Source organism: Protopterus annectens, chromosome 7.part0, assembly GCF_019279795.1.
Source record: "Protopterus annectens isolate FY-2018-M chromosome 7.part0, PAN1.0, whole genome shotgun sequence".
Taxonomy (NCBI): domain Eukaryota; kingdom Metazoa; phylum Chordata; order Ceratodontiformes; family Protopteridae; genus Protopterus; species Protopterus annectens.
Genome location: NC_056739.1, coordinates 879,921,324 through 879,942,205, shown reverse-complemented (window position 1 = coordinate 879,942,205; position 20,882 = coordinate 879,921,324). Strand labels below are relative to the sequence as shown.

Sequence of the window (20,882 nt, the reverse complement as noted above, 5' to 3'; positions counted from 1 at the left end):
CAGCACAGAAATAAATAGGACATGCTGGAGGGACAGATTCATATCCCAGAGGCTCCCCTCACTCTGGAACAGAATCCCAATACATGTTAGGCAGAGCCCCTCACTGACCCTCTTCAAGAGAAATCTTGATGAGTGGATGGGAGATCGTAAGTTTACCCTTGGGATCTCTTCTGTGTCCCTGCTTGACAGAGGTACAGTAAACTAACCTTAAAAGGGCTATCTTCTGTGACCTACTATACAGAGGCACAGTCAACTAATCTAAAAGGGTGGCGAAAGCCAAACACACTCTAGCTAGGCTTATAAATGCCCTAGGGCAGATAGCCTAGTATCAACCTATGAACCTATGAACCTAATCCTTGAGATGAGTATTAAGAGAGTATTATGAATGAACTCAGTGCATTATTGGCCATTATTCCTTAATTTCCTTACATAACAGAAGTTCTCTGCTTTACATTTTCTACTACTATTACTCTTAAGTTCCTTGCTAGCATGTTTCTCAGCAGTCTTCAGAATGACTGAAGGGAACAGGTCATAGTGGAGTTGCGGACTATGGGCAGCAAGCATGTGCAAGAAATTGAAACAGTGGATACTGTCCAATCAAATAAATACTAGTCAGCAAATATTATGGAGGAGTGAGAATTGGTTTTAAGAGATGGATTCACTGCTGAAGGTGAGTCTGATTTGAGGCCAATCGTTTTCTGAAAGCTGCAAGTTCCCTGCAAGTAGTAAGTTAAATAAAAGCAGATACAGATGTCTGTGTTCCTGACCTGCACAGGGAGCGATGAGTGTACAGAACATCATTATGGATGCATCTTATGTTAAAAGGATGTGTGCTCAAGCAAAAGATCCTAACCCAAGATACAACATGCTAAGTCAGTGGTGCAGAGAGAGTGTGCAGCCTTCAAGTGACCAGTATCACATGGGAAGGAGTGCAACACAGAACAGCACAATTACCATCTACCAGAGAAAAGGCCCAGCCATGAAAAAAAACCTTAATTGAATTTAATCAACTTCCAATTCAAGTACGTAGCCTTAAACCCTTCCATCTGAAGATAAATAATTACTCTACAGTGATATATAATATACAATTACAAACCTGAAGTGATTAGAAAACAGTGATGTATAAATACAATATATTGCAAATATGCCTTATTATCCCAAGTAAGTACACTTTGAGTAAAGTATACATATAACACTGAAAAAATGAATGCAGTCACCAGATACAGGTTCCATGGGACGAGACAACATGCCTGACTAAACCCCTGTCAATCGTGTTAAAGAAAATTTTAGCAAGTGGACATATCCCTAACCTGTAGCAACAGCATGTTGTGATATCAGTTCACAAGCTAGGAAGGAAAGCCACATTAGATCCAAACAATTTTAGACCCATCAGCCTAACCAGTCTTCTTTGTAAAAACATGAGGAGAGTTGAAGCAAGTACGTTCAAAATGACATGGGAGCACCTAATTTGGTTATATGTTGAACAGTTTGTTTAAGACGAAATCCTGCCTCTGAATCTTTGCATTCTTTGAGGTTGTGAGAGTTGCACTTAATGTTGGGCTGACAGAGTAAACTGCTTATCTTGACCTTACTGAGACCTTTGGCACCACTCCTTGTAAGGGAATTAAATATAATAGGTAATACTCCATATTTGCTATGGTGCAAATGACTCTTCCTGGTTGCCATACATAGACTTGCACCCCAGCAAGCATCCAGGGATGCTTCACTTGAACTGATCACTCAAATATTGAGATCAAAGGGTTATTTTTAGAAGAGGTGTACAACTGACTTTAAGTGCTTTCATTCAAAATGATGGGGAGGCATTTTCTGCAAGTGAGAAGGATTGGACTGCTTTGGAATTCAAGCTGAAAGGGGCATGATAGGCAAATCAATTCTCAGTAACAAGAATGTAGAGGGTTTGAGGATCTGCTGTTATGGTGAATACCTCTGTATTTTGCTAGAGAACTACTTTTATAATAATGTGCTATATGAATAAAATCATTAGCTTTATTTAAACATTTGCAGAAATTGCAGTCTCATTTTATTGCCTCACACAATTTTATCATATTATTTTCAATCATATTAAGTAGCTTTTTTTGGTCAAAGAATGTTATAGATTTTTTTACTGGTTTTCTACATAATGGTAAGTGATAGTTAATACTATATAATGTCTTATTATTTACAGCACTTGCAAGTCCTTGTATGTATTGATTTGACTTTATGGTGGAATGGAATTAGGGTCAAATACAAGTTTTCTGTCTCAAGTTTCAACATTATTTAATTTACTGCATTGGTCCAAGGTTCATAATCAGGCACTGCACATGCCATTTGAGAAACACAATATAAAACAGAAAGGATCATACAGCGGTACATGTCATGATAGCAATGTCAATACAGGAAGAGGATGTTGGGGGCGCAGTGGTGCAGCGGTTAGCATTGTCACCTCACAGCAAGAGGTTCTCCGGTTCGGGGTGCCTTCTTGTGGAGTCTGCATGTCCTCCCTAAATTTGAGTGGGTTTCTTCCGCGTGCTCCGGTTTCCTCCTACATTCAAAGACATGCATTTGGAACATTTCTCCCTGGGCCTCTGCTGAAAATGGGCCCTGTCCCAGTCAGACTTTCCTGGTAAACAAATGTTAAATGTTATAGCTGAACCTACATTAGTGTGATACATCATAAAATAAAGATCACACAGTTGTACAGTATACAACAAAGTAACAATAGAGGTAGATCATACTGTTTCAGGGATGTTAAAACATGATAATAGTAAAAAATCTGTTTTTTACTTTTATACGTGAACAAGCTTTTATGTAATAAAATGCATGTGCAGATAGATAGTAATGTAATGTTATGTACCAACTTTAAAAAAATGAAATATTTTAGCCAAGATTTACAACTGATCAATGATACAAGTACAACACTAAGGTGGAATGGGTAAGGGGTCAGAGGGTGTGGCCTAACCAGACTTTTTAAAGCATATAAACTGGGAAGTATTCGTAAGATGTGCCTTTATCCTTTTCTTAAAGACTGATACATTCTTAATTGTTAATTTCAGTTTGCAAGGAGTACCATGAAAGTGGTACTGTCCCAGAGAAGACTTTTTCAAAAATCAGCTGAGAAAAAAAACTAACCTCATGAGTTGGAGGCTTGCATGGTTTCCGAGACAAGAGGTTGACTCTTGAATCCTAAAAATATTCATTAATGGGGAGGGGCAGTAGTTTTCATGAAGAGATTTGAAAGTTAAATGAGTTGAGAAGAATTGTAGCTCTCCCTGCAGCTGGCAGACATTTGGCCTGCAGGACTGTAAATTAATTATGATCACTGTTTTTGGATAAATAAACAAACCTATGTTTTTTTATTTTCAGTGGTTTGTATAATTACTGTGTTATAGGGTGAAAAGACATTGATTATAGCAAGGAATACTATAGCCATGGGATTAACATATTTTTGAAAATAGCCATCTAGGTTCTGTACTGGGTAAAAACAAAAAACAAGAAAGTACTGCCACTCAGATAAAGCTGGTTATACTAAACAAACTCGGATAAATGTAAAAATGAAGTAAACCAGCACCATAACCAAACAAACTCGGATAAATGTAAAAATGAAGTAAACCAGCACCACGACACTCGATAGTAGAACAAATGAATTAACTTACACTTGCTAGTATTCAAAGACTTTCACCATACAGGCTTCATTAGGCAAATAGTCAAACAGTAAAAGTAGCAGCTTTAAATATCCTAATAAGTCTTGTGACTGACATCATGTGATTTTTATAATTATGAAAAATGTGTATGATAAGCATTATATGTACAATAATAAAAATATATAAAAAAATGTATCTTTTTTTGTCATTTTCTTCTGTCTCTTAATTCATTTAAAACTGGTTTCAATCTAAAACTGTCATTAAGACCAGGATGCTGCTGTGCCTTAAAACGAATAATCCATTTGTTCTCAAGAATTACAGTATTGTTTTTAATGTTTCCCCCCCTAATACTTATGACCCACGAATTCCATTTCCTAATACTATAAACAATAAATGAGGATGACCACTTCACCAGATATGGATATGCCCACCTGTTCACAGACCTGCAGGGTTGTCTGATGCCATCCTACATCACAGGTCATCTCAGACACATGGACATCACTCTGGTGCAATCAGCTGATGTGTCACATTATCATCCAGGCACACTCTGCTGCAGTTCAGGCCAGAATAGTGCTGATTTCCATGTTGGATAGCATCCATGAGACAGAATCCAGAGATACCATCCTCATTTTTCTTATGAGGTCTGTGGTGGCATATAATGCTTCCTGCTCCGCCTCCATGCAGAGGATTTCTAATACCATCACCACTGCCCACACTGGTAGTGCTGTCCAAGGTCAAGGTAGGCCTCGTAGGGAGGCCATCATGGGCAAACGATCCTCATTTATGTTTTGACATGTACAGTGATCTGTCACCCCTTGTCAGGGCTGGCCATGACACACAGCATCCAGTGGAAAGATACTTGATGCTTAGACACCATCCACATCAAGGTTTAAAGTTATATACCATCCTTGTAAGGGGAGACAAGTTCTAGTACAATAGTCCAGCAGAGTAGCCACAGGCCATGGTCATGTAGTGGCACCCTTACCCCATCCCAGAACAAATTATCTGTGGCACTAAGTACACATCACCTAAACACCCCAGCTGCACCTTCTCTTATATGTGCCACCACCCAGTGTGTGTAGACATTCTTGCATCATTGGTCACAATACTGTGAATCACCACTGGCCTATGCTGCTCTGTGCAGTCATTTCTGGTGGACATTAATGCAGCATACTCTGCAACTTGTCTGAGTCCTGGCCAAAGTCTTACATGCAATATATGCAATTCTAAGATAGTCTAATTCTAGTGCTGTCCTTTGTTCAGTAACGAGAAGTTCTGGAAGTTTCCTTAGTATTTCTGCATAACCCATTCCAAGAACACTCATATAAAAATAATATACTATAGTTCAGTGCACATTTCCTTATCAAAATATGCATATAATTATAGCAAATTAAATATATTTATTAAAATATTTGTATTACTGTTATTGTGAATTAAGTATTCTAGTGCATATAATCCTGCAGTTTCTTGCGTCTGTTTCAGCCACCCATTTACATGTTTTGGTTACTGTTAAATAATTATATGCATTTGTTAGTACTAGCAGTTGTTACATTTATTATTTTATGTTTAAAATAAACATAGTGACATAGTGTTGGAAATGCCTGGAATAGGCAGTATGCAAGAATTATTTGTTTATTTATGCTTTGCCACTTTGCTTTTAGCATTTCTAAGCATTTGTTTAACAGTATAATTCACCTTCTAGGTCAACATATGCAGTTCAAAAGACTTTGAAATATCTTTAGTATGCAACTGTTTTGCACTTTAGAAGTCAACTGTGTTATCGAAAGTATCAAAGTTCAAAACTGCTTAATGCAGGGGTTGTGCTGCAGCAGATAGATTTTCTGACATTAAATATAAGCAAGCTATTCAATGTTTTGTGTGTGTGTGTGTGTGTGTGTGTGTGTGTGTGTGTGTGTGTGTGTGTGTGTGTGTGTGTGTGTGTGTGTGTATGTGTGTGTAAACAGATGGAGCAACACAAGAAGCAACAAGGGCAGCAGAGTGGCTGTTCAACATTTTGAGCTGCACATTATTGTAGTCAGGTGATCTATAGGTAGAAACAGCAATGTGGACGGAATCTCACATTCCGACCTGCACAGTTTGTGCTGTTGCAGCAGTCAGCAATGGGAAGTTTGTGGAAGTTAGACACTAAGTACAGCAGTCTGAAATGCTAAAAGATAGGGAGGTCATAGTCACTTTCTCGTACTATACTAACATTTTATAATTGCTTGAGCATAATAATTTGAGGTCATACTTGCTCATTTTGTCTTGCTCACTTCACAGAGGACCATGATTATAAAACCTGTAAATTAGTGTTGTGTAGTACAATATTACAGCATCATGGAGACTGAGATGTTTTTTTCTTTACCTGTGAGTGATTACTCTGTCTTCAAGGTGCAATGACCTCAGAATGAGAATAATAAAATAAAGAGGTGGGGACTACAAAGGATACTGTTTTGTGTACGCGTGTCATTGCTTCACAAAACGATAAGCTCAGGTACATGTGTTATGAGAATTGTGTACTTCAGCTGCCATATGCAAAATATTGTTACCAAGTTACTAGTTCAGATGTTTCAGGGAGACATAGAAATCCAGAGTAGCGATATGTAATGCATGAGTACTTTGATGAAATGAGCCATCAGAATGTGAGATAATAGTCTAATAACGTATGCAATTTACACTAAAGGTGGTACATGTAATACAACAATGCAATACTTAGAAATGTTTGACAAGCGACAATGTCATTCCTTTTTCCTAACGTTTATCTCCTACACTGCATATCTCATTGTTTATAATCTTTTCTCTATTTAGTTTTCCTTGGAATTTGTCTTTTGAGGACTTTTCTGAAAATGAGTTGACAAGCTCCATCAAAATATACAAATAAATAAAAAAATAGATCAACACAGTAGTGTGCTAGCTGGTATAATGAGATAAAAATGAAATAAAAGTTAAGGCTGCAATACAGTCTGCCATCATGAAGAGTGTTTTCTTAAACATCATACAAATCATGCCACAAACCCCTGCAGCAATGACAAGGACTGTGTTGGTAAAATATATCATGATAAGGACAAAATAACCATGAGTGCAAAGAACACACATTAACACAAGATCAAGCAATGCAGAAGTACAGCATATGTCATAACAGAAGGTCCATACCAGACAGACGCCTTTGTCTCATATTGTACTTTGTTATGCTGGCCTCTACAGCTAGGACAAATATAAGACTAAACTGTTGTAAGATGGGTGCAGACAGGTAAGCAGTACAAGAAACTCTATGGATGCACCCACATAAACTCCCTACATTGATATTACTATATTAACCTGTTGTAATATGGATGCAGGCAAGTAGGTAGGCAGTACAAGAAAGTCTATGGATGCACCCACATGAACTCCCTACATTGATATTACCATAGTAACCTGTTGTAATATGGGTGCAGGCAGGTAGGCAGTGCAAGAAAGTCTATGGATGCACCCACATTAACTCCCTACATTAATATTACTATATTAACCTGTTGTAATATGGGTGCAGGCAGGTAGGCAGTACAAGAAACTCTATGGATGCACCCACATGAACTCCCTACGTTGATATTACTATATTAACCTGTTGTAATATGGATGCAGGCAGGTAGGTAGGCAGTACAAGAAAGTCTATGAATGCACCCACATGAACTCCCTACGTTGGTATTACCATAGTAACCTGTTGTAATATGGGTGCAGACAGGTAGGCAGTGCAAGAAAGTCTATGGATTCACCCACATGAACTCCCTACGTAGGTATTACCATAGTAACCTGTTGCACTATGGGTGGAGACAGGTACACAGTGCAAGAAAGTCTATGGATGCACCCACGTGAACTCCCTACATTGATATTACTATATTAACCTGCTGTAATATGGGTGCAGGCAGGTAGGCAGTACAAGAAACTTATGGATGCACCCACATGAACTCCCTACGTTGATATTACCATAGTAACCTGTTGTAATATGGGTGCAGACAGGTAGGCAGTGCAAGAAAGTCTATGGATGCACCCACATGAACTCCCTACATTGATATTACCATATTAACCTGTTGTAATATGGGTGCAGGCAGGTAGGCAGTACAAGAAAGTCTATGGATGCACCCACATGAACTCCCTACATTGATATTACCATAGTAAACTGTTGTAATATGGGTGCAGAACAGTAGGCAGTGCAAGAAAGTCTATGGATGCACCCACATACACTCCCTGTGTTGATATTACCATAGTAAACTGTTGTACTATGGGTGCAGACAGGTACACACTGCAAGAAAGTCTATGGATGCACCCACATGAACTCCCTATGTTGATATTACCATAGGGAGCAGTAAAGTTTTACAAAGGATTTAATCTACCTATCATGCCATAAAATTATGATTAGGGAGAAAATGTCAGTTCAGTACTGGAGGCACTAGATGCCATTGTTCATTAAGGTACGCAAAACACTTTAAATAAATTAAATGAGAAATGCCATACGTTTTAAACCATCTGTTTCATACAAGCATAGAAAATGGCGAAGTTCCAGCAATATGGCTAAAATGCATATTACCGTATGCATAAAGATAAAAAAGTGTTCTCCTAAGAGCCATAGATTTGTTTACATATTTAGTGGCCCAGGGATGGTTCTTGAAAACTTGGTTGCATGAAAACTAACAGAAAAAAAATAAAAGCTATACAATGGATTTCATCCTGGTTGGAAGGCAAATAGTGACTATCATTTAATAGCCACATGGGCAAATGGATTATTAAATAATTAATTAATGTATTTATTAATTAATTAACTAAAATAATGACGTGTGTTAGCCAGGATAGTCCAGCTGAGCACACAAGATCTTTCTCATTGCCAGCCCAAGAGGAAAAGCTCCATTAACATTACAAAAATATAAAAATGGATCATGCAGTAGAATTTAAAAAAAAAATAAAAAAATGTTAACAGCATACATAATAATATTGTATATATAATTTGCCAATAGAAGAAAAATATAGTACAAAATAGAATTTACATATATCTAGGAATGCACTAAGATGCAGCTATAGAGATAATATACATATTTGCAAGGTTCAAGACTAGATAGTGATTTTTACATAAAATATACATTACTGATCTAGCAGAAGACAATCTGTGAAATTTATGTTAATGTATGGAGAAATTTTGCATAGGAATACAGCAAAATATTAAAGTTTGATTTTAGTTAATAAGATAATTTAGTGATGATTCCTAAAAATGTGTTATTAAATTTTGGATGAGTGTTTATTTAGTGGTTAAGTGAGTAAGCTTTGGTAGTGTGTTTAGTCAGAAATTACAGATTATGTAGTTCCTGAGCTATAGAGTGTTATAAAAAGTGGGTGTTCCTGTAAGTGGTTAATTATATCATACATGGACATTCTCGTTTAATTGCCAAGTGTACACTGTTTTATTTGTATATTATATATTTGTTTCTAACATTTTCCTTCTCTAGATGGGAAGTCCCGTTCTCATTAGAGCTCCAGACAGAAAATGTCAAGTCTGGACTATAGTTCCTAGGGTCAGTGGTAGGGCCACCCTTGTGTAGGGATACCACAATGTCTGAACTCCAAGTTTCTGGCACATACCCAGTAGAGGGGCTAATACATAATAGGTTTAAGAGATAATCAATGAGGCTATGATTACCGTTGAATAAGTTACAATCTGGTATGTTTTTGGTTTTGGAGCCAGCAAAGGGAATTTAGGACCTGTTCTGAAGATTTAACTATGGAAGCAGAAACTTTGCATATGAAGTGGGTGGGGCTACATTTGTAAGAACTACATTGAAGAGATGGGAAGCTGTAGTCAGAACATGCATGATTTTGTTTTAAAGGCAGTTATCATTAATAAAATTAAGCAACCATCATGTGTATTTATTTATTTATTTATTTGACATTTGTTAACCGGGATAGTCCATCTGAGCAAAAGTCCTTTTTCAGTGGAGGCCTGGGAGGAAGCTCCTGTGTTTGCCAGATAAGTCTGATTGCACAATAATCATATCGTAACCAGAATTTTCTTTATGAACTGCCATTGTACTCTTTCAGGTTTTACTATTCATGTTCTTACTGTATGTGTATCATGCCCTACAACCATACCTCAATACTGCACTAATTAAATCAGCATTCAGGGCAATCATGATTTTTGATCCTCTAACTACAAATTGTAATAAGTCAACTGTGTTCTTTCTGGCCTTTCTGCAGAATGAATCTGTTTACTATACAAAATGGCAACTATTATCCCCCTTATCCCAGTGTAGAATCATGACTCTGCTGTAGAAGGTGAGAGAGAAGATTATGCTGTCTCTGTATGTGGTCATAATGGAGGCTAATAAGGATTTTCTTTCTGCATTGCTATAATCCTGGGATATAAGCATACACCAATGTCAATGCACTGTGCACAGAACACCCGCTTTATCATCTGATATACTGTAGTCGTGTTGGTTACTTTTTTGAGCTCTACCAGAATGCAGTCCAACAGTGGCTAATTCCATTCCCACCAGATATCAGTAAGCTGACCTATGCCCACTATCCCTCTCCTGGGCTGCCCTAAGATATCTAGGATTTCAATCAATCCAAGGCCAGCTATGCCAGAAAAGAAAGTTCAGCCTCTGCAACAATGGGATGGCTGTAGGCAACTTATCTTTTAATTCCCCAGCCACAGTTTTCAGTCCCTGCTTATGACATAAAGTATAACTGTTTTTTTCACCATAAATTCCCACCAGGTTTCTCTGAAAATATCGGACTGGTTTTCCTAGATCAATTGATTACTATTTTAATGTCACTTTCACACATCATTGCTTGTGCCAGCTGATATTGGCCTGCTGCATATATGCTATTAGGTATACATTGTACTGCTTTATCTTTTTTGTATCCTATTTTCCTATATAGCACAGATGTGACTAAACCAACTTGTAGCTTGCAGTTCATTGGCATATGCATACATGAAATGATCCAGGCTGCCACTTTTAAACTATCCCTACCATTGCTACATACACTGCTTTTGTATGGCTGTGTACAGTCTACTGACTCATGTAATAAACTTTGCACATGCTGTAGAGCTCCACCTGTATAACTACACAGCTTTGAGGAGTAGAATACTGACTACATCATTTTTCTTTGATTTAGCATGTATGCATCATCCTCATCCTGACTTGGAGCTATCTCCTTCTAATCCCTGGCACTGGCTCTATCATGCACAGGAATTCCACATCCATTCATGATCCATACATACAGTTCAGGAGTATGCCACTGATCTTTGCAAAGCAATAGTGTAGTGTATTACCAGATGCACTGAAGCAGGAAGGTACTGAATACTCATTTGCTCTTATTGGTGTTCTAGTGTGTGTACAGGGTTATTTTACATTAAATCACAAATGAAACTGATCAGGAATCAATATATTGACCAATTTTATTTACAAACACACTGCAATCCAAAAACATTGCAAATATAACTGATATATTTATATTTGCAATCAAATAGCAAAGGTAACACCGTTAGCAAAAAATCCAAATACATCCCTACGAATGACAAATATACCTACCATGAACATACCTTCAAAATAATACTTTTTATATGAAGGACTTTGCTCCAACGACCCCGTAACTTACATATACTAATTCCATGATCACATAACCTCAAAGAAAGACCTATTGTTGTGGGTGGTAGATGGTTAACAGAAACCATGTCCCTATACATTGAACAGAAACTTGGTCCTGTGGTTAAACTGATACCCACAATTTTAAGGGACACTACACAATTAAGTGATATCAAACAATATAATAATGAATATATAGATGGTGAAGTTTTTCTAGTTACACTGGATGTTAAGAATTTATTTACCTCCATACCTAATGACTATGGGACAGATGTCATTAGGGATGTTTTGCATAGCCTAACTAGTATGAACACTGATGAAGTTTTTCTGATCTGTACCCTTCTTGAGATGGTACTCACTAACAATGTATTCATGTTTGAAAACAATCTTTATTTGCAACCACGGGGTGTCACTATGGGCACCCCATGTGCAAACTCTTATGCAAATTTGGTAACGTATTTTTGGGAAGCTCTACATGTTTTTAAATGTGTTTACCACCCACACATTATTTTGTACAGACGTTTTGTGGATGACGTTTTCTTTCATTGGAAGGGAGACGTCTCTTTATTATGTGAGTTTGTAAATTATCTTGAATCTAGTACTGAATTTCTGAAATTTATGTTTATTCATAATATGCATAAGATAGATTTTCTTGATGTTTCTGTCGTTAAGAACAGTACTGGGCTTCTTAGCACTAGGCTGTTTCGAAAACCATGTTGGAGAAATGGGCTGTTGCATTTTAACAGTATGCATCCTAGATTTATATTTTTGAATATAGTGAAAGGACAATACCATAGAATAAAAAGGATTTGTAAAGAACAAGAAGTATTAAATGATGAAATTGTAGTTTTAGAGAGGTTGTTTAAAGACAGAGGCTATACAGATAGTACAATAAAAAAGGCCAGAGAACAGGTTTTTAAAATTGATAATTTATCAATGAATGATTCAGGTGTAATGAAGCAAGTTGCTTTGGGTAGAAATATTTATTATTCTAGTAAGAAACTTAGTTTAATTGTGAAATATACTAATGACAATGAAATTGTTACTAGAATTATAAAACGAAACTGGCATATATTAACTATAGATCCTTCCACAGAAGAACTAATAGGAAGGACACCCAGTTTTGGTTATAAAAACAGCTTTAAATTAAAGCAGATTTTATGTAAAGATAAGAAACAGTGGGTAAGATCGAAAATTTCTATGAATTTTGGTGTGTTCTCATGTGGTTCATGTAACATGTGTAAAGTGATAGATTAGAGAACTAGGCATAGCTCCTCGTGGTCCCCTGCAGAGTTCCTAAGCCAGCAGAGAGCAGAAAAAGCAACTTTCTTGATCATAAGTATTTTTTAAACTTTTTAGTTTGCATTTTTCGATCTTTTGAGCTTTTCGACTACTGTTTGTGCCTATATTACTGTTTTATTACCTTATTTTCCTGTTTTTGTGAGCTTATATTGTTGATTGCACTTGTGGGCTAAAGTATTGCTTAAAAGTAACAAACAGGCTAATACACTCAAGTGTACCAGCCTTTGATAGCAATTTAGTCGAAAACAAAGCATTTACTGCATTTTTCTGTCTGTTTGCAAAAAAACAAAAAAAAACAAAAAATATTTCTCCTTTCCTAAACTTTCCTAGCTAGTTGTTCCAGTGATCAGATTTTGCTGATCCCTGGGCTTTGTATTTGGTTTCTGTGTTCCTCCATTTTCTTGTGTGGCCAGAGGTAGTTTCTTTACTCACCAGTGGGAGTGGGAAGTACTGAGCTGCTTGTTTGTCCTCAGAGGAGTGGTTAGAAGCAGCAACTAGTAATTCGTCGGCCGTTTTGGGTCATTTCCTGTTTTTTCCAGCCCCCTGCTATAAAGCACGCTTTGGCAGGCTTTTCTGGCATTAGAGAACTAGGCATAGCTCCTCGTGGTCCCCTGCAGAGTTCCTAAGCCAGCAGAGAGCAGAAAAAGCAACTTTCTTGATCATAAGTATTTTTAAGCTTTTAGTTTGCATTTTTCGATCTTTTGAGCTTTTCGACTACTGTTTGTGCCTATATTACTGTTTTATTACCTTATTTTCCTGTTTTTGTGAGCTTATATTGTTGATTGCACTTGTGGGCTAAAGTATTACTTAAAAGTAACAAACAGGCTAATACACTCAAGTGTACCAGCCTTTGATAGCAATTTAGTCGAAAACAAAGCATTTACTGCATTTTTTCTGTCTGTTTGCAAAAAAAACAAAAAAACAAAAAATATTTCTCCTTTCCTAAACTTTCCTAGCTAGTTGTTCCAGTGATCAGATTTTGCTGATCCCTGGGCTTTGTATTTGGTTTCTGTGTTCCTCCATTTTCTTGTGTGGCCAGAGGTAGTTTCTTTACTCACCAGTGGGAGTGGGGAGTACTGAGCTGCTTGTTTGTCCTCAGAGGAGTGGTTAGAAGCAGCAACTAGTAATTCGTCGGCCATTTTGGGTCATTTCCTGTTTTTTCCAGCCCCCTGCTATAAAGCGCACTTTGGCAGGCTTTTCTGGCATTAGAGAACTAGGCATAGCTCCTCGTGGTCCCCTGCAGAGTTCCTAAGCCAGCAGAGAGCAGAAAAAGCAACTTTCTTGATCATAAGTATTTTTCAAACTTTTAGTTTGCATTTTTCGATCTTTTGAGCTTTTCGACTACTGTTTGTGCCTATATTACTGTTTTATTACCTTATTTTCCTGTTTTGTGAGCTTATATTGTTGATTGCACTTGTGGGCTAAAGTATTGCTTAAAAGTAACAAACAGGCTAATACACTCAAGTGTACCAGCCTTTGATAGCAATTTAGTCGAAAACAAAGCATTTACTGCATTTTTTCTGTCTGCAAAAAAAAAACAAAAATATTTCTCCTTTCCTAAACTTTCCTAGCTAGTTGTTCCAGTGATCAGATTTTGCTGATCCCTGGGCTTTGTATTTGGTTTCTGTGTTCCTCCATTTTCTTGTGTGGCCAGAGGTAGTTTCTTTACTCACCAGTGGGAGTGGGGAGTACTGAGCTGCTTGTTTGTCCTCAGAGGAGTGGTTAGAAGCAGCAACTAGTAATTCGTCGGCCATTTTGGGTCATTTCCTGTTTTTTCCAGCCCCTGCTATAAAGCACACTTTGGCAGGCTTTTCTGGCATTAGAGAACTAGGCATAGCTCCTCGTGGTCCCCTGCAGAGTTCCTAAGCCAGCAGAGAGGCAACTTTCTTGATCATAAGTATTTTTAAACTTTTTAGTTTGCATTTTTGATCTTTTGAGCTTTTCGACTACTGTTTGTGCCTATATTACTGTTTTATTACCTTATTTTCCTGTTTTTGTGAGCTTATATTGTTGATTGCACTTGTGGGCTAAAGTATTGCTTAAAAGTAACAAACAGGCTAATACACTCAAGTGTACCAGCCTTTGATAGCAATTTAGTCGAAAACAAAGCATTTACTGCATTGTTTTCAGTCTGTTTGCAAAAAAAAAAAAATAAAAATATTTCTCCTTTCCTAAACTTTCCTAGTTAGTTGTTCCAGTGATCAGATTTTGCTGATCCCTGGGCTTTGTATTTGGTTTCTGTGTTCCTCCATTTTCTTGTGTGGCCAGAGGTAGTTTCTTTACTCACCAGTGGGAGTGGGGAGTACTGAGCTGCTTGTTTGTCCTCAGAGGAGTGGTTAGAAGCAGCAACTAGTAATTGTCGGCCATTTTGGGTCATTTCCTGTTTTTCCAGCCCCTGCTATAAAGCACGCTAGCGTGCTTTAGCCTTGAGAGCTACTACCGTTGCACACTAGGGCAGCCGTTAATCAGATTTAAACTATTAGGGCTACCTAAAGTCCACTCTTCAAATTTTCCTTAAAACTACCTTCCTCAAAGTATACTACTGTCCTATTTAGTGTATCCTACAACTATAAATTATCTCTACTTGACTCCCAAGTAGACTATTCTCTATCTGTATAGCGAAGCACTTGCTCCTACAGTACTTATCACCTCGATACAGCACTCTTGTTATAGAAAGTACCCCAAAAAGCAAACCCCATTTCTCGGTCACCCACATCCCCCAGAACCTTTTCTTAAGTTTTTCTGTCTATTCCTTCTAGCATGTCGAGGAATCAGTTGCTAATGTCCTCTCCTGCTCAGCTGGTGAACCTGGGAATATTGAGGCAATGTTACAATTGCCTCATGTACACAGACAACCCTCTCCTCCTCCCACAAAACACAAATACATGCGAGAGATGCAACTATACGGCCAAACTGGAGGCTGAGCTCTCTCAACATAGGACTGGCATGACCAGACAGGAGGAGCAGGTAACCACACACACTATAGACCCAGTCTCACATAATACCATCACAACCTCAAATCATACACATAAACACACAAAGACATACTGGAGGCTCTGATCAAAAATCTACCAAAACAGCAGAGGCCACCAAAGCAGACACCCAAACAACTACCACCTCAGAACACAACACCTGCAACACATAGACCACACAGTCAGAGTGTCAAGCAGTCACAGCCCTTAAGGCCAAACACAATGCCAGACACACTAGTCATTGGTGACTCCATAGTCAGACACACTGACGCCCCGCTCACCAGACTGAGTAAGGAGAAGGTCACAGTAAGCTGTCTGTCGGGTGCTAGAATCCGCCACATAACGCATGCACTCAGGTCTCTCAACAGCAGGTATAAGTACGACTCAATCATTGTCCACGCTGGTGTTAACGACCTGAGACGTACCTCCTTGGACTACATGAAAAGAGACATAGAGGAGCTCTCTGATTATGTAGCCCAAGCAGGTATGACCCTGACCTTGAGCAGTATTCTACGTTCACCAAGAATGATGCCACAATACAGAGATAAGATGATCAGCTTTAACAATTGGCTTAAACTCTGGTGTCATTCAAAGGATCCAATGTCTGTCTGCCTGGGATGACATGCTGGACAAGCCACGCTGCTTCAGGGACGGCTTGCACTTGTCACCCTGGGATTCCGGATTTTGGCAAAGGCTCTTGCCACCCCATAGTGCCTTTTTAGGCAAGGCTCAAATTCTAAACCTACCACCCTAGAACAAAACAAAGAAAAAAACTAAGGGTAATGCTGCTCAATGCCAGAAGTCTCAACCTCAAGATGCATGCACTCGAGGCCCTTCTCAGTATGGAGAACATCGATGTCTGTGCTGTGACCGAAACCTGGTTCAAGGCTCCTGAGAGCACCCCAGCACTATCAGGTTTTACCTCATATCATGCGTTCCGGCCCCAAAACCTGGACAATACCAAGAAAGGAGGAGGGTATCCATATTCATCAAGGACACCCACACCTCAAGATTGGTGGCATCGCACGATGCATCGGAAACCATCCAGGTGCAATTAACCATAGGCAAGACTGCTCTGCAATTTGTAGCATGTTACAGGCCACCCTCGCAAACTCAGGAACCTCGTATGGCCTTCCTGAAAACACTGGAGGGGATAAATGTATCTCCGAACACCATCATACTAGGTGACTTCAACTACACTAATATAGACTGGGAACACTACTCAAGCCCAAACACTCTAGCCCAAAAGTTCCTGGAATTCATAAACACAAATGCCATGGAACAACTAGTCACCATCCCCACAAGAGGAGAAAACATACTTGATCTCATCATCACGAACATGGGAGCACAATGTTCAACGCCGGAAGTATACCCCTCACTGGTGAGATCTGATCACAAACTAATCTCGCTGGAGGTCCTCATCCCGCCCCCACCAGAAATGAAAAAGACCACAGTAAAGAACTTCTCAAAGCCGACTTCACACTTCTAAAGACTAGTGTGGTCTCCTTTAAGGCCCCTGAGCTGGCGGTTAACATTACTCAAACCGCTGAATCACTTACAAATGCCTTCTACCAGCACCTGCAGGGCTGCATGGATCAGGCAATCCCAAGCAAAACAAAGACTCTTTGTACCAAAGGCAAGCGTCCAGTCTGGTGGACCCCAGCCATAAACAAACTCTACAACAAAAGGAGGAAGCTACTACAAGATAGAGCAAAATCCTTAAAAGGTGAGACACCGCTGATCACTATAAGTAAAAAGCTAAGAGCTCTCATAAAATCATCCAAAGCTAATTTTGAGAAAAAAATAGCTAAGGACTCAAAAGACAACCATAAGGCATTCTTTAGCTATGTCAGAAACCTAGGAGGAAACTCCCAGATATGCTCAGAATTAGTTCAAAATGATTTGAAGATTACTGATCCTACAGACATTGCCAACATACTGGCTGAAAGGTTCAGTGCAAACTCCCCCCCTAAAGGAGAGATATCTATACCAAATGATTGTAGCCCCCCAAACATCTCTAACGCCCAGGTGAGAATTGCTCTCTCCAAGGCAAAGAACACAGCATCCATGGGACCTGATGGTGTCCCCGGCTGTGTGCTCCATGAACTCAACGAGGAATTAAACCCACAGTTAGGGCAGCTGTTTAATCTTAGTCTCACCTCTGGATACGTACTCAGGGAGTGGCGCACAGCGACTGTGGTCCCACTCCACAAAGGCAGTGCCTCCACCGACCCTGGAAATTACCGTCCCATTATCTTGACAAGCCTTATCTGCAAAGCCATGGAGAGGATCATAATGGATCTCATAAATAAAGACATAGGGAACTTGCAGACTTTGGATCCAACCCAGTTTGGCTTTGTCAAAGGCAGATCATGCCTTCTAAACTTGGTTGACTTATTCAAAACAGTCACCAAGGCCATTGACGAGGGAAAGGCAGTCCATACAGCCTACCTAGACCTGGCGAAGGCTTTTGATACAATACCTCACTCGGGTATCATTGAAAAACTCATCAACTTAAATGTAAACCCATACATTACAAGATGGGTTGCAAACTGGCTGAGTGACAGAACCCACAGGGTCAGAGTTGCTGGCGCCATGTCAGACTCAAAGCCTGTCACAAGTGGTGTCCCACAGGGCTCAGTCCTGGGCCCACTCTTGTTTGGCATCTACTTCTCTGAAGTACAAGCAAACACAGGAGGGTTATGACTGACAAAGTTTGCAGATGACTGCAAACTGGGCCGTAGTTGAAAACACATCCGACACAGATATCCTTCAGAAGGGTCTCACAGAAACGGATAACTGGTGCCAGAGCCATGGCCTAAAGTTAAATGCCAAGAAATGCATAGTCATACCCTTCGGGAAAAATAAGGTTACCCATAGCTACCATATAGGTGGCAATACCATGAACACAGAAGAAGTTATTAGGGACCTGGGAACCCAGGTTGACAGTAGCCTTTCATTCAACACTCATATTGCTAAAGTAGTTAGGAAGACCTTCTACATTGCCCACCTTATCATGAAGGGATTCACATCTAGATCAAGGGAAGTCATAGTCTCCCTATACTCATCACTCATCAGACCAATGATCGAGTACAATGCCCCATTCGAATGTATCTGACCCGACACTTGCAGCAGCTGGAGAGGTCACAAAGTTCCTCACCAAAAGGATAAAGGGTCTCAAAAATCTGTCTTATGCTGCCCGACTGAAAGAACTCCAGTTATATTCAGTTGCTTACCGCTTGCTCAGAGGTGACCTATGCCTGACATACAAGGCCATGTCAAACCCAGATTTGATGAACATGCTTCATCTCAAAAATCTAGATCCCTCAGAGCCACAAGGGCGGGAGACTTAAACCTCGACACGGTTATTAATAGGATGTGCTGGAGGGATAGATTCATCACCCAAAGACTCCCTATGCTGTGGAACAAAATCCCGGTTTATGTGAGGCAGAGCACCTCGCTGGCCTTGTTCAAGAGGAATCTTGACCAATGGATGGGAGATCGCAGATACACCCCAGGGGTTACCTCAGTGTCACTGCTCGACAGAGGCACAGCAAAATAATGGGCATAGTTTCTCCAAACTAAAGGGGTGGTGTAAGCCACAAAACTATGGGCTAGGCTTATAAATGCCCTCGGGCAGATAGCCTAGTATGAACCTATGAACCTATGAACCTATGATACTAAACGTTTTTGCCATCCTACCCTAAATTTTGAGTTTTTGCCAAAATTTTATGCTACTTGTAACAATAGTAACCTTATATATTTGGGTACTTGCACATGCTGTAGCTGTTTTTAGGTGGGAAAAACTTCTAGGAGACTCAGAGATAGAATTTATAATCACTTATATGATATCAAGAATGCCAATATGCAAAATGCTTTGGCAAAACATATCTCTGAGTTTTGTACACATGGTTTTAGGTTCAAACTACTACAACTCGTTTTTGTCAGTGAGAGAGGAGGTTGTTGTTGTGTCTTTCGGCTTTTCCCAGTTAGGGGTTGCCACAGCGGAACTCCGGTCTGCTACTGATTGGCAGTAGATTTTTACATGCTGAGTTGCCGGCCCTGACGCACAACCTTCAATGAAGGTACGCCCATTCATGCATGTCTCCACACAGAAGACGGTCTAGCTGAGAATCGAACAGGACAACGTCTTACTGTGAGGCGACAATGCTACCGCAGCACCACCACCACAGTCAGTGAGAGAGGAGATAATACTAATAAATATTTGGAATGCATAGAACTAGGCTGGATTTTTAAGTTACGAGCACATGTCTTCCCTGGTTTAAACTCTTTTATTAGCATTAAACCAGCTTTGAAAGCACAACAACTTAAATGAATGAATTTTGTATTTGTTTCCAAATTGGTTCTTAAAAACATTTAAAAAAAAAAACGTTTAAAAACAGTTTTAGTTTTATTTAATTAATTGATTAGTTAAGCATTAGCTACCATAGTGATGTTTGTTTTTAAGTTGTTTAATTGATGTGTAAGTGATGATTATTTAATTATTTAATTGATTAATTATGTTGAGTATGCTATTCAAACTGTAGGTTTCATTCTGTAACTTAGATCTGAAGAAGTGTGGTTTCCACGTGAAAGCTCTCATCTGTTGTTTCATTAAACTACTGTTTTTACTTGGATATATTTTCTTGTGGTGGTCCTTCCTTGTCTGTTTGCTGAACCTCAAAGAAAGGGGAATAATTTAGAATTATGCTGTTATCAACATGCCACACTTTGATTATAGAATAACTTGATGAAGTTAATTACTGACCATTTTAACAACAAAATCTGGTTGTGAGAAAATAAGCCTGTGACCAATCGTATGGAATCCATAAATACTTATATCAGCCCTTCTCTTACAATTTGCAATTGCTATTGTGGTATCGTTTAACAGTAGTGGAAAGGGTCGCTTGTGACGATGCACTATGGGCACATATTGCATTATTGTTATACTGGCCTTTACTTTTCCCAAAATGTGGGGTACATGTGCTTTCCCCTGTGTGATACTGCATAATCTATCCGGCACCTTTTTCTTTAGTTTTCCTTCTACCTGTTTATTCTTATATAGGATGCAATGTAAATCTGCATGCCTTTAACTATGAGTAACTTTGAAATATTATACAAATATTTTCGGAAGCTGATTTTAATTTGGATTAAGATATTTAACCTTTGGTCTTTTGTGAATATCATTTATTAATTGCTACTATGGGCGCAGTGGTTACACAGCAAGAGGTTCTGGTTTCCAAAGACATGCTGCAGGTGGATTGGACACTCTAAATTGGCCCTAGTGCCTTCTGTGGAAGGTTGGGCGCCGCTGGCAACTCGACACCGTAAAACTCCACTGCCATTCAAGACAAGGT

At 39.1% G+C, this 20,882-nt stretch overlaps 1 protein-coding gene across 1 annotated transcript in view; it reads left to right on the top strand.

The window, feature by feature from the left end:
• The window catches only part of SCG3 (secretogranin III), a 223,921-nt gene that overhangs the window by 174,507 nt on the left and 28,532 nt on the right, over positions 1 to 20,882 (top strand). The window lies entirely within an intron of this gene.